The sequence below is a fragment of the Chinchilla lanigera genome, unplaced genomic scaffold, assembly GCF_000276665.1.
Source record: "Chinchilla lanigera isolate Chin_1 unplaced genomic scaffold, ChiLan1.0 scaffold00124, whole genome shotgun sequence".
NCBI lineage: Eukaryota > Metazoa > Chordata > Mammalia > Rodentia > Chinchillidae > Chinchilla > Chinchilla lanigera.
In genome coordinates this window covers 3,125,447-3,142,305 of record NW_004955525.1, presented here as the reverse complement: position 1 = coordinate 3,142,305, position 16,859 = coordinate 3,125,447, and the positions used below count along the sequence as shown (strand labels likewise).

Below are 16,859 nucleotides of genomic sequence, written 5' to 3'. Positions count from 1 at the left end.
TTTTTGTCCCGTTCCCACATGCAAAAGATCTATCTTGTAATTTCTTATAACCTATCATTTATGCTGTATTTTATTTACATTATGAGTTTCTCATATAAGAGAAACCATATGATATTTAAGTTTGTTTGTCTTATTTACCTTACTTTATATTATGGTCTCAAGTTGCATCTATTTTCATAGGAATGACTGAAATTTACCCTTTTTGATCACATGATTGTACTCCATTGTGTAAATATGATATTTTTTAATCCATTTCTTTATTGATGGACATATTAAACAATTTTTAAAATAAAGGGCAAGAGCACACAAGTCAATTTCAGACTGAAAAATGAACAAGACTAAAAAGACTCTTGTGTTTTGTATGTGGGTGTGTGTACATGTGTATTTTCTTTTTCTCCTGTCATGAGGTGTTTGTTAAATAGAGAATAAGAATTAACTGCTACTTTATTTTAAATAATATCTTTCACAAATATGGCATAAATAATTGTGTATGAATGTTTTAAACTCAATCTTTCTACTACCATACCAACTGGTTCTGAATTTGTAGGCTTCCCCCAACAAACAATTATACTTTTCCCATCTTCTTTCTTTTCCTGAACCTGCAAATAACCTCTCAAAATCCTCATGTCTTCCCTCCATTCCAGATATAAAAATACTACAACTAAGTGCTATCTCTTTTCTTTCATTTGCTTTTATCATTTTCTATTTTCTTTCATTCTGAACTATTTTCTTACTTTCCATGTCTTTTTTCTTTTCCACCATTCTCTATATGATATTCTACTTGCCATCAATACTACTTCATTGTTTTTCTAGAATATTGAAAAAAGTGTGAAATTGTTAAAAATGAGTATTAATTTATATGATTGATATGTGGTTGCTTGTGTAGATGCTGATACAACTAGCGGCTGTTCTTGCCTTACAACACAGTAACCAGGAATGTTTTGGTTACATGGAATAGATTGATTGCTTGCGTGGGCACGAAAACATATGAATTAAAGAAATCTCTACAGTAGCAACACAATATTTATACCCTAAATGATCTTTAAACTTTCCTAATAACATGAGGAAACAAAGCAATGATTCCATCAAATTTATTAGCTTTCCAAAAACTGATCTCACAAATACTGAAGTGGAAGAAGTTTCAGGCAAATAACAAAAAATATTTAAAATGTTCTTTGAAGAGATCAAAGAAGAAATACGCAAATCCATAAGATATTCAGTGGGCCTACAAAGGATTAAACAGATAAAGGATGAGATTAATTAAATTTTCAACAAGTTAAAAAAGAGATCACCCAAATTTAGAAAAAAAGGCATCTATTTTCACCTAGAGTAAGTACAACCATAGGTGACTAAAATCAACATATCTAACAAAACTATATATAAATTAAAAATTTTTGATGTTTTATCTTGGGACACTTATTTTAATTAGAGCTATATTTGTAAGATAGAAAACTATGTCACTTCAAATAATGTGCTTTAGGTTTAAAAAATAACAGAGGGGTGGGGAGGGAAAAATGAAAAAGAAATAATTGAAGGAAAATATGAAAATAGAACTTTAGCATAAGAGAAAGGGAACAAGAGTTGGAAAGAGAAAGGAAGGTGGAGAGCTAAGGGACAAAAGAAAGAATTAAGATGTATTGCATACGTTTACCAACTACCCAGGATAAATGTAATAATTATGTATGAAAAACATGTACTAATAAAAAATAATAGGGTGAAATGACTAATACTAAGATCACATATTAAAGGCAGATTCATATAAATATTCCTTTCCTCAAACAAATGGCAAACATCATAATAAATTGAGAGTTTTCATTCTAAAATCAGGAATAAGACAAGAATGCCCATTATCACCACCGTTATCCAATATAGTTGTGGAAACGTTAGCCAGAGAAATTAGGCAAGAGGGAAAAAATGAAAGGAATAAAGATATAAAAGCAAAGATTTAAATTTTCATTATGTGTCCAAGACAGGATACTTTACACAGAAGGCCCCACGGATCTCCACCAAAAGAGTTGTAGATTTAATAACCAAATTCAGTAGCATAGCTGAATGCAAAGTCAATATTCAAAACTGAATAATATTCAAAAATGAATAACATTCCTGTACATGAATAACAAACTCATTGGGAGAGAAATTAGGGAAAGAACATATTTAAAAATAGTATCCAAAAAAATGAAATACCTTGGAATTTAACAAAGGAAGTAAAAGACCTCTACATTGCAAACTGCAGTACTCTGAAAAATGACTTTGAAGATGATATCAGAAAATGGAAAGATGTCTTGTTCATGGGCAGGAAGAACCAATATGGTGAAAATGGCCATACATCTAAAATTGCTATAGAGTTTTAATGCAATCCTGATCAAAATTCCAACATCATAATTCACAGAATTAGAGAAAAAAATTTTAAAATCCATTTGCAACCAGAAGTGATCTAGAATAGCAAAGGCAATTTTGGACAGCAAAGGCAAGGCAGGGGCCATCACAATCTGAGTCTTGATGTACATCAGAACTATTGTAGTAAAAACAGAATGATACTGGCAACAAAACAGGTCTGAGGATTAATGAAACAGATTAAAAGATTCAGGAACAACTCCAGACATTCTTAACCACATTATCTTTGATAAAGTTGCCAAAAATATTCACTGGAAAAAAAGATAGCCAATTTAATAAATGGTGCTGGAAAAACTGACTTTCCACAGGCTAAAGACTAAAACTAGGCCCATATTTTTTTTTACCATACACTAAACTAAAATAGAAATGGATCAAAGTTCTAAATATTAAAACAGAAACACTAAATCTGCTCCAAGACAGAATAGGTAGAATATTGAAGACACTGTGTAGGCAAATACTTATAAAAAAAAAAAAAAAAAACAATTGCCAGGAACTATCACAAAGAATCAGCAACTGAGATCTCATTAAAAAGCTTTTGCACAGTAAGAGAAACCACCAGCAGAGTGAAAAGACAACTGACAATGTGAAAGCAAAATTTTGCCAAATGTTCCTCAGACAAAGGAAACTATCTGGAATATATAAAGAACAAACAAAAAAATCAGACCCTTCAAATTTAAACACCTAATCCAAAAGCAAGCATCAGAAATGAATAGACACTTCTCAGATGAAGAAGTAAATATATATATATATATATATATATATATATATATATATATATAATCAGTTAAACATCTCAACATCCTTGGTCATTTGAGAAATACAAATTAAAACAACACTGAGATTCATTCTCACTCCAGAAATAATGACTGTTATCAAGAAATCAACCAATAACAAATGCTGGAGGGGCTGTGGGGAAAAAGGAAAACAGGAGTGTAGAGTGGTGCAACCGCTGTGGAAATTAGAGTGGAGATTTTTCAAAAACTAGGACTAGAGTTTCCATCTGACCCAGCTATTCCTTTACTTGGTATCTTCCCAAAAGAATTAAAGACGTTATAACACAGCAATATGTGCACATCCATATTTATAACAGCAGAGTTTGTAATAGATAAATCTTGGGAACAGCACAAATGTCCATTAATTGATAAGTAGATAAAGAAGATGGTCTTTTCATACAATGGAGTAATACTCAACCATAAAGAAGGATACACTTGAGACATTTCTAGCTAACTGGATAGACTTTGATGCCATACTGTTACATGAAATAAATTTGGCACACGTGTGTAACTACTACCTGTTTCTTTGCAGTGAGAAACCAAAAGTGTAAATAAAGACCAAAATATATAATAGATCTTGTGAAATAGGAAGAAAATGTTCAAATGGGAAGGGGAACTAGGGATGGGGGAAGTGGAAAGGAATGAAGGGAAAAGAAAAAAAATAATGAGAAAACAAGGGGAAATTGAAATAAAGACTTGTAATTAAGAACGGAAAGAGTGGTTGAAGGGAGGGTATGGCATTAGGAAAAAAATGAATCGAGTTATATCATGTACAGGTACAAATTGCCTATAGTGTGTATGATCATTATTTATACCTACAATTTACCAATAAATTTTAAAAAATTTAAAAACTTCTTCTCCTAAAGTTTATTCACTCTTTAGAAATTGGCTTCTAACAATATTTCCTTGTACTGGAAAAGAAGTGTAAAAAGCTATGCAATTTAATGTTATGTATAATGGCTTGAATTCCCTGAATACATAAATTGTCTCAGTCAGTGTGAGAATTTTGGGCAGAAAAGGACAAAGAATCGAGAGCGGGAGCAATTTTTATAAAATTCTACACAAATCACTTACAAGTGGTCTGAATTTTACCAAATCCCTGAAACTCTGAAACTCTGTTTCCTATTTTAGTTTGTGATGTGCAGACAGTGCTATAATTAATTGCCCAGCAGACAGCTGGATGAGTTGTCTGCAGTAATGGATGAAGGCGATAACAGTTTTTCACGTTAAAATTAAAATTACATGCAATCACAATTTATAGGTTCTTTATTTTAATTCTCCCAATAGCCCCATGAATTTGCCATTTTGCCATTTTGTGATTGATTTTTTTAATATCCAGTAACCTTAAACATTTTTATGAAAGGCTCAACAAATGAGGATCACAAATTCAGGTTACAGCAAATGCTCCCTGATTCAGAAGGAATCCTGACTCAAGTAACTGAAACAGGTTAGGCACACAAGAAAACATGTATTCTCTTCCTTTTTTGTAGAATGACTGTAGTTATGGTTTTTTAAATGGCCCCAACTTGCCATTGAATGTTATCACAGTTTTCATAATTAAAGGCCATATGAAACCAATGGTTTTAAGGAATTTGCTCCCTCATGTTTATGAACTGTTCTAAGAAATATTTTATATAAATTTACTTCATGAATAAGGAGGTATATTTTAGAAAAACAAGAGTCTTCAAATCTTCTCCATGTAATGCTATCTACTATCACTGTATGCAGTTTTTATTCTGGCCATAAAGTTATGACAGATTCTATACGTAGTGGTACAAATTTTGAGCTGAAAGTCAGGAAGTAAACACTCATCATTTTACACTTTTAAAACATAACGGTATGAATTTACATAAATAATCCTCACATTCTGAGCATTAACTTTATCTGGCATTTTATGATTCTAACAATAACTCTTTTGTCAATCAATTTGACAATCATTAGAATGCAAATCTTATTTCTACCAGCCATATTTAAAATTCACTGAACTACAACTGAGTTAAATTTAACATTATTATTCAAATCAATACTTGATATTTCTATAGAGTCTCCTGTGAAGAACATATATAACAGAGTTCAAAAGACAAGCATGGCATCATATGGATGAAATCTTATTAGGCAATTACAAAATAAGATACTCAGACTCTGTGGTATGGGAGAAAAAGCATGTCAACAAGTTAAAGAGGACTGAGGCAAATTACTGAAGCTCTTGGAGAATCAGATTTCTATTTTTAGTCTATAAAGTGGTTTATTACACTGATAATATCCAACACACAGTATTATAAAATTTAGTGGGTTCATTAATAGAGAAGTGAATTTATACTGATTGAGTTCCACTTTATGCTGTGCAAAGCAAATTTTATACATTATTTCACTTAATCTTCACAATGTTGATTAGATAACTTGGGAAAATGAAAATCCTGTGGTTCAAAGAAGACAAAGACAATATAGCTAAAACCTGCAAATCCAGATTTGAAGAAAAATTCTATCTGACTTTAACAGTCACTCATGACTCGTCACCCTTGACTTCCCAATGTGCCTAGTGCTATGTGTGACACCTATCAGGCCTTCACATTTTATTGAATTAATTCTTCGTTCCCCCTGCCCTTTCTTTTTACAAATTTCTATTTTTGGAACTTAATATAGTATAATGAGAGAATACAATCTAGTGTATTCTCTCAAAGTGATCCTTAAGGCACTAATACAGTTTCATGAATGAGTGCTGAACCTTGCCTACTAGGAATCGGATACCATATTAGACATGGTTAAAATAAGTACTGAGAACTATTAAAAATTAATGTTTCAATTACTATATATAAATTGAATGAGTAAATTACAATTGATAATCTAAAAATATTCTTCCAATATTTAGTACACATTTTTATTAATATATGTTTGTGTTACATAATTTCATTCATCTTGGAGAACTGGTACATATACATATTGCATCTTAATCATACTTACTTCTCCCTTTCTTTTCCGCTTTCCCAGCTCCCTTCATTTTAGATCAGCTTCCAATCTCCATAAGATAATAAAGTGTTATTAATTCTAAATGATTATAGTGAAGATTCATATTGTACATGAATTAATGACTTCTAATAACTTTCATAAGTACTTACTGATCTGTATTTGATAACACTTCTTGTTATTACCAAGGTATCACACCAGGCTTAGAAAATACTAGCTATGTTAAATGTATTAAAATGTTTATTTATCAGACATGTACAATTTCTATATATAATGGAGAAAGAATTAGATTTTCTCTCATAGGCTTCATTCCATCAGATGTGTCACAAAATGTGTTCTTGTCACAGTGTAGAAAATCAATTAGTCAGATAAAAGTAGAAAGTAAAACAACCTGATGGTTGTGAAACAGGTAACTCATCATAAAGACTTGAAAGGGAGTGTGAAAGGGGCATATATGGGAAATATTTTAGAGTTTAGAGCAACTGGATTTAATTGCTAGTTGGAGTAAAGTGTTACTGACTTTAGAATGCTTCCTGAAATAGGTCACTTACATTAGTGCTCAGATCAAATATATACATTTGTACATTTGTACATTTCCCATAATTTAGTTATGAAACACACACACACTACTTATTGTGATAAAAACAGCTAAAACAGCTAAAGTTTATATTTTGTCACTTTTATATATCTTTTCTTTATCCAGTTGCAGACTTTACTTCAAAAATATTTTTAACAAACTTGAACTAAAATCTTTTGCAAGGGCATTTTGAGGCCAATAGTAACTAGAGGAGAACATCAGTGCTCCTGAATCCCTGCACTCCTGCGTCTCTGTACCCCATTCTTCAATGAAACCAACTGTATACTTCACATTTCCTAGCACACAGAAGTGTGACACATATTTAACTATTTGAACTAACATCAAAGTTACTATCTTTGATGTTTTATCAAATAGATTAGAGAAGAAATACTATTTTACTGTATTTGAAGAAAATAAATACAATAAAATGCATAAAACCAGAACTTTAGTACATATAATTTATTATTATCTACTCTATGGCTTTGAGCTATTGAAAAAATCAGTTATCTCATTATATTGTTGAACAAGAACAGCAAGGTATAAAGTTTTTGCTAATTGAACACATATTATGAGTTATAGCACGAACAATGTAGGATGATATTGTGCTAAAATATTACAGATCATTGATGATTTTAATAAAATTATTCATCTCTGATGACAATAAGTGATTAAAAAATAGCAGAAGATGTGTTATTGTAATAAAGAATCAATTTTATTTATAGGTATTTCCTTAGTAGAGACTACACACACTTTATGTACTGAAATTCCATGAAATATTACCAGCGCTAGTATCTACATATATTCCAGTTAAAAACCTGTTTATTCTTTTCAAAAATTCAACAAATTAGAAACCAAAAACAAGAGTTCAAAAGTGACAAGTATTTTAAATTTCAAAATTTTAGCACTACAGATTTTTCTTCAATTGTCATTTTTAATGCACACTCTACAGAAAAACAGAAATTATAGAAGCAGATATAGTGACACGTGCCTGTAATACCCATACTCAGAAAGCTGAGACAAAAGGATCTATTGAGTTCGAGGCCAGCATGGGCTACATAGTGAGTTCAAGATTAACTTGAACTATATAGCAAGTCCCTGACTCATAAAAACAAAACAAAACACAACAATACGAATTTATAATAAATTGTATATATTCTACGATCTGAAAAATTGATCTATCCTCATAAATATTTCCATAATGTAGATCAATCAATAAACCACAGTGAGATTTTTACAGTTATGAACGTGCATTTATGTACATAGATAGGCATATATGCATATATATGATGATGACAAATCCATATCATAACCTCTTAAAAATTAGTTTAATCCATAAAATTGTAGAAATATGAAATTGTGAATCTGACGTTGAACAAAGCTACTTGATTTGCTCTCTTTTCATAGATTTTTTAAAGTTAATAAAGTGCTATTATAAATTAAACGTGATATGATATAGGACTTTTGTTTGCATATATCTTGCTTATACCAACTAAGGTGAAGTTTGATATTAAGGTAATTTTTTATTTGTGTTTGGGAAACAGAACCAATATACTAATACTTAGCACTGTAATTATTTCTCATAATACTTTAATATTGCTGGACCTTTATTCATTCAGAAAACAGAAAACCTTTATTACGAGAAAGCTGCTGCTGCATATGAACCAAATAAGTTGATTTAAATAAAAAAAAATCACATGGGAATATATACTGAATGCACTGAAGATGATAAGAATTTTTACTAAGTGAAAGATAGTATGTAAGATTATATGAATAATACAGAATTAATATAATTTAGAAGTGAGGCACAGTAGTTTAAAAGAAACCAATAACATTGTGAATGTAAATATTTAATATTTCAATAAAGTGTTTTTATATTCAAGTTTGTAGAGTGTTATTTCTGCTAGAAATTTGACAAACACAAACACATCTAAGTAAAGAGATGTGATTTTTAAGTTCACTAAATCTTTTTAATCTCATTGTATTTGAATTACTGAAAGATTAAATTTAAGTTCTTCTAGACACACAAATAGGTATATTAATTTCTAAGTATGAGATTAATTTCCATTCAATTTTCAAATGTAACATATTTGAATGTACATTCCTCATCTTTTCTATAATTTGTATGTATATTGATATAACATTTATATAAGTTATGGTGAGTTGTAGAACCTTGTGGAATGCTGTTGTTAAATATCACCACTCTAGATTTAGACAATGAATTTATACAGCATGTTGAACTTTTTTCTATATAAGATGGTAATATTACCATAATGTTCTGTTATATTAAAATTTGTGTGTTTGTGAAATCAAATAATTCTGTCAGTTTAACAAAAATATTCCCATGTATAGTGAAAATTACATTTTCCCTAGATGTCCTGATAACTGAATTTGTGTGAAAAATGTTATTATTTAATCTGAGCATGGGAAATTATGTAGGCAATTTTCTGTAAAATAGCATTCAGTGCATCATTTTGAATGACAGAGTGATCAAATGAATGAAAATAATAAATTATAGTTTCTTATTAAGAAGCATACCAACTAATTATCCAGGATAATACAATTCCATTTTTGTGTGTTTGTTCCAACTTTGAATATTAGACTCTTTATGTATTTACATGCCAACATAGCTGGTCAAAATTTTTGTTTTCATTACTACATAATTGTAATGTGACAGTGAAGAGGTATATGACCTTCATGTTTCAATTACTGAAAATATTTTTATGTTAGGTATTAATGCTTGTGATCAGCTCTCTTTAATTCTAATGTTAAAATCATGATCAGCAATGATTTTAATTGATATTATATCTGATATATAATAAAACTAGTAAATATATTTTTAAGTTTATAGATTTTTGTAAATAATATTTTATCAGAGTTATATACTGTACGGTATTTTTAAAATTTTAACAATACTGAATAGAGTGAAATCAGCACTCTTTAAACTTTTTCCGGATTAGTTACCTTAGAAGGCATTATTTTATCTTTTGTTTTTACCACGTTTTAAAACAAAGAATGTGGGGCTGGGGGTTTAGCTCAGCGGCACAGCGCCTGCCTGGCAAGCTCAAGGTCATGAGTTCGGTTCCCGGTATCAAATAAATAAATAAATAAATAAGAATAAAACAAAGAATGAAATGCTTTTAAAAGTCAATTTTATTCAGAGACAAATACTTAATGAAATCAATCAATAATTAATAAATGTTTCCATAATAAGGAAGACAACTAAAAATACTTCCAGAAAATCCACTGAAACCTTTTCGTTATTATGTTAATTAGACTATCTAAAAGCTAATGCAATGTGACTTTAAAAAAAACATTTATTCCTAATTGAATGATACCTGCGGATATGTAATTAGATAATTAAACACTTTAAAAGAAAAATCTAAGAACAATTTCAATCGAGAATATCTATAATATACAAGATTCAAAATAGTTTGTTATAAGACAACCTGAAATATTTAAATAGTTTTGTTCTTCGGGCTAACTGATCTTTTGGTGGAAATGTATATACCCCTCTTTTTAATTAATTTTTTTTCAGCAAGAGTTGATACTTCCACTGAAAGGAAGCTAGCTTCAAGTGAAGATATGTATCATGCCTGTGTTACACTATCAACTAAACAAACTGTACTACTGTGTGAATTTGCTCGAGCGTACACCTACATTAATAAATATACATAAGAAATAATTCATTAATGGATGTATGTACAAGGACCTACATGTGTAGTTTATGATATAAAATGACAATAGTTTGATAAAAAATGGAACACTTTCAAAGTTATAGATCTTTCAAAGCAAATTTCTAAATTTAAAGAAATGACTGATTTAGGGTGAAGTAAATTACAAACAATTTAAAATTTCTTCATCTATAATCTACCTAAAATTTTCTAAACACACATTTGTTATACCACAAATGTGTATTACATGTAAAGTAACAATCAGTAGCTAATGTATAATCATAAAAATTACACTTCTAATACTAACTACAACATTGAAACGCAGTTGTCATTTGTGAAGAACCATAGTGAAAGAAGAAAACAAATTGCTCAAAAATCTCATTTTATATGATGCAAACAATTTTATATTATCGCAGCATTTATGAATATGCTAGAAAACTCAATCTAAATAATATTTAAAATAAACATATCAAACTTTACAAATCTAAGGAAAACTAATCTATTAAACAAGAGCTCTATAGGAAGCATTTATGGTGTAGCTTAAATTCACATAAGCTTACTTAAGATCTGCCTGCCTTGTATTATTTCTGTTGAGATGAGGCAACACATTATACCTAGCTGGACACACAGTTGCAGAATCTAATTAAACAACCAAGACCACAGATTACTAAATAATAACTTGAGATGCTGGTGATTTCTGTTGCAATAAGATTTTTAAATAGTTTACACAATAGTGATTGATTAATTGAATCTATATTCTATTTTTGAAAGATATTCAAAAGTATATACATTTTATTAACAGTGTGTACAGGATGTTCAATGAAGAAAACAGAAGATATACATAAAACATTAATTAACACACTAGTTTAAAATTATTTCTATCATTGTATATAAAAGAATATCTGAAATATAATTATCTTACTGTTAAAAATAAATTTTTATATTTAAAATAAAATGAGGGACTCTTTTTCACAGTTTTACTTTCAATTTATGAACTGTGAATTTTAATAAAAATATACTTACTAAAAGTGTTTGCAAGGGTGAAACTACCCAGTAATTTTTAGCCCACTATTTAGATAGCATTCTTAGAATTAAGGAAATTTCATGAAAAGTTTCTTTTATTTGTCTATGATTTCTGTATTAAGATTTGCTGCGTTCTTGTCTTTTTCTATTCACTGACTAGACTAAGAACACTTTTAACACCAACAGAGGGATCAGAAGATGTCTGAGACCCCATGTTACAGTAATCATAATTAAATTAAAAGTATCACCAAATCAGCTGCTAATTTTTGTCCTCTTTGCCTTTTGTTAAAAATTAGTTTCAATGCCCTCTCTATTGTGCTTAAATATAAATATTCTCTCAAATAAAAGTAAAAAATAGATCAAGTATAGTTAAAAGTCAAAAGTAAAGTCTATTTTAATCCATGGCTCAGTTTTAATACTGATTAATCTCATTGTTGGCTTATATTGGTAAATATTTTAGCACAAATATCTGCAAGTAAATCAGTTTAGAAGTTTCTTGCTCAAACAATCTGCAATCTGAGAAATGGAGTCATTTACAGCTTTAAAAATACATTTTCTATTTTCAAGTTCTGTGAAGAAGACACTCATAAAACCTTTGAGAAATGTTTTTATAGACTCTCTCTCCATACATATATATATATATATATATATATATATATATGCATAATTAGGAATTACTCATGAACAAAATTAAATGGAAGAAAAATGAGGTACCTTCCATTAGCTCACAAACACATATTAAAAGTGAAGGATCAGTTACTTCATTACACAAACATTTAAAATGAACTTATGTAATAATTGTATACACAAATAATCATGAGGCCACAGTACTATATTATGAGACACTTGAACTTCTGATTTAGTTTTTGGGCCTCAGTTTAATTAAATTACATCCAGACTGCAGATTTTAGAATTCTCACACTTAGTATGTCTTACTACCTGCAGTGGACTGACATTAGAGGAATACTAAGTGGGCTCAATTTTTATTTTGTTGGGGAAAGATTTGGGTCACGCAGAAATATTTAACTTATCAAGATGAAATGCAGTGAGACCCCAAAGTTATCCTATATGATTATCTTGCACAAAGGTAAATTTAACTTTTAAATGTTTTTCTATTACAGTTGTTTATAAGTATGCAATATAATGTTACAACTTACATGATATTTCTCATTAGCCGTAGAAGTAGCTACACTCAGAAATTACAGTCAAGTATTTGCTGTTTAAACAGTTTGATAGCACATATGTTCAAGGAACTTGATATTATTGGAGGCACAAAAGATTCAGTATTGAGTCAAAGAGAACATAAATTTTAACATAAACTTATTTGAAATATCAACTATACATTAAATATCTAGGAGTTATACTAATTTTAAATGCTAAAGTGCATGAACCTCTTTTAAATACCTTTACATCAAAGAAAATTTTAAATAATACATTAATCTTAATGTACATATATAGAACAAATACTGTTCATAGTTTTCAATGTCAAAGGATATGTAAGTAAGAATTTGAATGAAAATTCAGGAAGCATATGTTTTGACACATTATATCATATGAGTTCCTTTATATTCCCTCCTTTTTGTCCTAAGAAATAATTTATTTTTCAATTCTACTAGTTATATTAGTAAGTGATAAGCAACTTAAAGTGCATAGTATAAAATTTGAACGTATTATTAATTTGTCAGTGAAATATAATGTACACCAAATTTGAGGTATTTACTCATGCAAGAAATGAGTTAATCAAAATATTGTAAAAAGTTAATAAATTTTAAAAGCTAAATTACTCAATGCAATGACACATAGTAATGTAATGTCATAAAAATAAAATGAGTCTGTCAAATTACTCTAATAAGTTACATTTTCCCTGGATAGTTTTAAACTTTAAATAATGAACATTTTGAAGCATCCTATCTCAATCCTTGTTTTTCTAACCACATATGATTGGAGCTTTGTTTCATAATAAAAAGTAATGATATATTTCTTAAATGACAGGGAGTATGAAGAAATTTTTGTTCTTTCATGCATAAAAATAGAATGAACTTCTTTATTTTAAAATTTATAGAGAAAGGAAACTTGATTACATCTAACGGAATTTTTAGTGATCATAGTAGTGGAAAAGTGTGATTGTAATCTACATAAAATTCCCAGAAGATTATTTTCTACCATCCAACTTTTAAGAGTGGTTGGTAATTATAAGTTTTTTTTGAGGACATTTTTAAAATGTATATTGTGAAAAAACTGGAGTAAATGTTCTTTTGTTTATTTGTTTTGTGGTTTTAAAAATATCGTGTGCCATGGGTAATTTTCAGGGGGTACCTTGTGCAGCTCCACCTCACTTCCAAACTCTTGGTGATGATGTTAAAACTCTCAGCAATCAGATAGGACAAGTAATTCCATTTCATGATAGACATATTAAACATATTGTGTTCAATAAGGAAGGGTTATATTGTAACACAGTTGTTGACATTTAGAAAGCCAACAGAGAGACGGCATGATAAATCTCTGTAATGAAATGTATTTTTTTTTTTTTTTTTTTTTTTGGTACCAGAAATCAAACTCATCACCTCACGCTTACCAGGCAGTTACTGTGCCACTGAGTTAAATCCCCGGCCCTGAAAAGCATTCTCTCATATATGTTTAATTTGAATTACTAGATTACTGCTAAATAAAGCACAAGGTTCACTGGGACATCATTTTTAATGTAGTTTTTGGTTTGTCTGATTTTCTATTAAGAAATGCAGAATTAATGATTTTAGCCAAATTTTAAACTGCAATTCGTTCAAATATTTTCGTAAAGGAATGGAATTGCTATTGCTAGAAAGTTATATCTCACTGCAGATTTCAATAGTTGATGTCCTGGAATCAGTCTACGACAAGAAAAATAACATGTTATCAAAATCAAATGGTTGTGTTCTATAAATCTTATTTGTGAAGCATGCTACATGGCTAAAATTCACATACCAAAGTACAGATGCACAAAATCAAAGTTATTAAATTTAACCATAATGACTATTAATCCTATTCCAGAATACTCAGATGCTGTTATCATTTGAATCTATATATCATATCTACAGCATGACTTCAGCTATGAGTTATAACTGTCCAAATCTTTCATCATTCTTTCCTCATCATTACTAAAATTGCAAGATTATTCAACTCAAATTACAGAAATTGGTGAGAATATTTTTTGGAGTTGGAGAAATGAAATAAATCAAATACATATCTAAGACAGTGATTGGTACTCAAAAATTGTTACCCCTCAAAGATAGTACTTTCAACTTTATTTTCAATTTTTCAAATGTTTAGTCTTCAACATATTTTAAGGGAAGAACTGTGCTAAGCAGCTCTTGATTTTGACAATGTATTTCTTATATATGAAAATTAATAAAACATTCTAAAATAGTTTTCATACTTAAAAATTTCTAGTCATAAGAAACTAATGTTAGATGCTTGCTCTGAGAGTTGTTAATAGATGATCACCTGTGGATTGGTCCTCTTAAGTTTCCAGTACAAATATATATGAAAACCTTTCTATAATACATGTAGAAACTTATGCAAGAGAAGTACATCAGGTTCTCCAGGTATAGGTGGTTTCAGGCAATAGATGCACACCTACACAATGACAAATCTGTATTTTTCTGAACAACTGGTCAGGAAAATTCTAATCTGTAGAAAATATATTATTTCCTTTTAAAATGTAAAATTTCTAATATGACTTTGTATTTCATAGCCTGCTAGGAAAATTTTACTTCTCTGCAAGTATATTTCTATTCAGATGAATATTGAAATGAATGGTTTTTGCTTTGTTTTGTGCTGGGAATCCAACTCTGCACCTTGTGTATGCCAGGCAGGTATTTATGCCACTAAGCTATATTCATAGCCCTTGAATAGAATTTTAATATCCTCCTAAACACTCCTTTTGAAAATATATTTCTCTGTTTAAAGCAAGGCGAAATATTTTTGAATTTTGGTAACAGTAATATTTTATTTCACTGGCTGAATTTTCTTAAAAATGAATTTTTATTGTACTGGTAGACACATGCTCCTATCCTATATAATTTTACAAACATATATACTGTATTTGAACTATTAAATGTATGTTTTTTAATGTATACTTACCTCATTAACATCCTGCAATATCAGTGAATATTAGATTCTTTTCCTGGTATTATCATCTGATAACTCACTGATTTTAAGACAGTACTTTTAGTTAATTAAAACATAAACATAACCAGTAACTCATTCTCAGTACTTACTTTTCATATTTTATCTAACTCATGAAGGCATTCGTCCTATGTTTAGTGAGATATCTCTTAGCTGTTTAATATTAAATATTATCATGGGAAAGGGTTATTAATTTAATTAATGTCATAAAATTAAAAATATCAAAAATATATGAGAATGTTTGAAAAGTACATAATTGTTTCTTTTACTCAATGCCTTCTTACTGTCTGTTTATATACTCAAGAAAAACTTGTCTAGCTCATAAAATATCTCTGAATCTTTAAAATCAACTGAAACCAAAATTTGCTCTATTAACCAACTTGAAGCCAATCTAGTAAAAAATGATAACCTATAAATATTGTTCATAAACTCCATCCTTTGTATACTTTTTAAGAAAGTCATACATTTAGCCCAGAAAAAATGCTATTAGGATATGAAACACACATGAAGTGTTACTCATAAAAACTATTTTTTAGTTGCAAAATATTTCTAGTTAGCAGAACAATAGAAATAAAATTAGAAAATAAGTGTATTTTAATGGTTAAATATAAACAAAAGCATATCTTGAGGTGATATTAACCTTTTATTATGTGTATTGCTCATCTGGGGCTCAGAAGTGTAGATAAAAATTGAACTCCTTCAAATGGTAGATGAACTGTGCCATATAATTTTTCACAACTCAACAGGAATTCTACACAGAGACAGAGGCTCATTTTATCTTCTGCAACATCATTTAGTTGCAGGCCTATTATAGCAAAAAATTCACCCTCAACTGAATGAGTATCTTTCCTTCATTCCATAATTAAAATAGAAACGTGAAGATTATTATATGTTATTTAACTGTGCATATCCTTGAATGATTTCCATTTTTGAAACCATTTCCAAAAGTATGGGACATTTCTTTGCATGGTTATCTTAAATATGGTAGACGTCTTCAATATCTCTAACTTTGTATGAGAGGAAATCTGTTTTGACTTTGAAACTGCAACTGTTTTATTAAGTCTCAATAACTTTTTAGAAGACTTTATATACTGAACTTGGATATATACTTCTATAAGAGGTACACAGGCCAAATAATGAAGTCAACATGTGGCATGATTCAGCTAGAGAAAATAAACATAGATAAATTCCATCACTCAAACTTATTGAAAAATAGTAGTACTTTTGATTTTTTAGATAAATTTGCTTTCATTTAGACATGGAATACAAATTTTAAGAAGTGCTGTAGAAACT

General features: G+C 29.3%; 1 protein-coding gene across 1 annotated transcript in view; it reads right to left on the bottom strand.

Moving 5' to 3' along the window:
• Pcdh11x (protocadherin 11 X-linked) overlaps positions 1-16,859 on the bottom strand; it is a 937,510-nt gene that overhangs the window by 777,424 nt on the left and 143,227 nt on the right. The window lies entirely within an intron of this gene.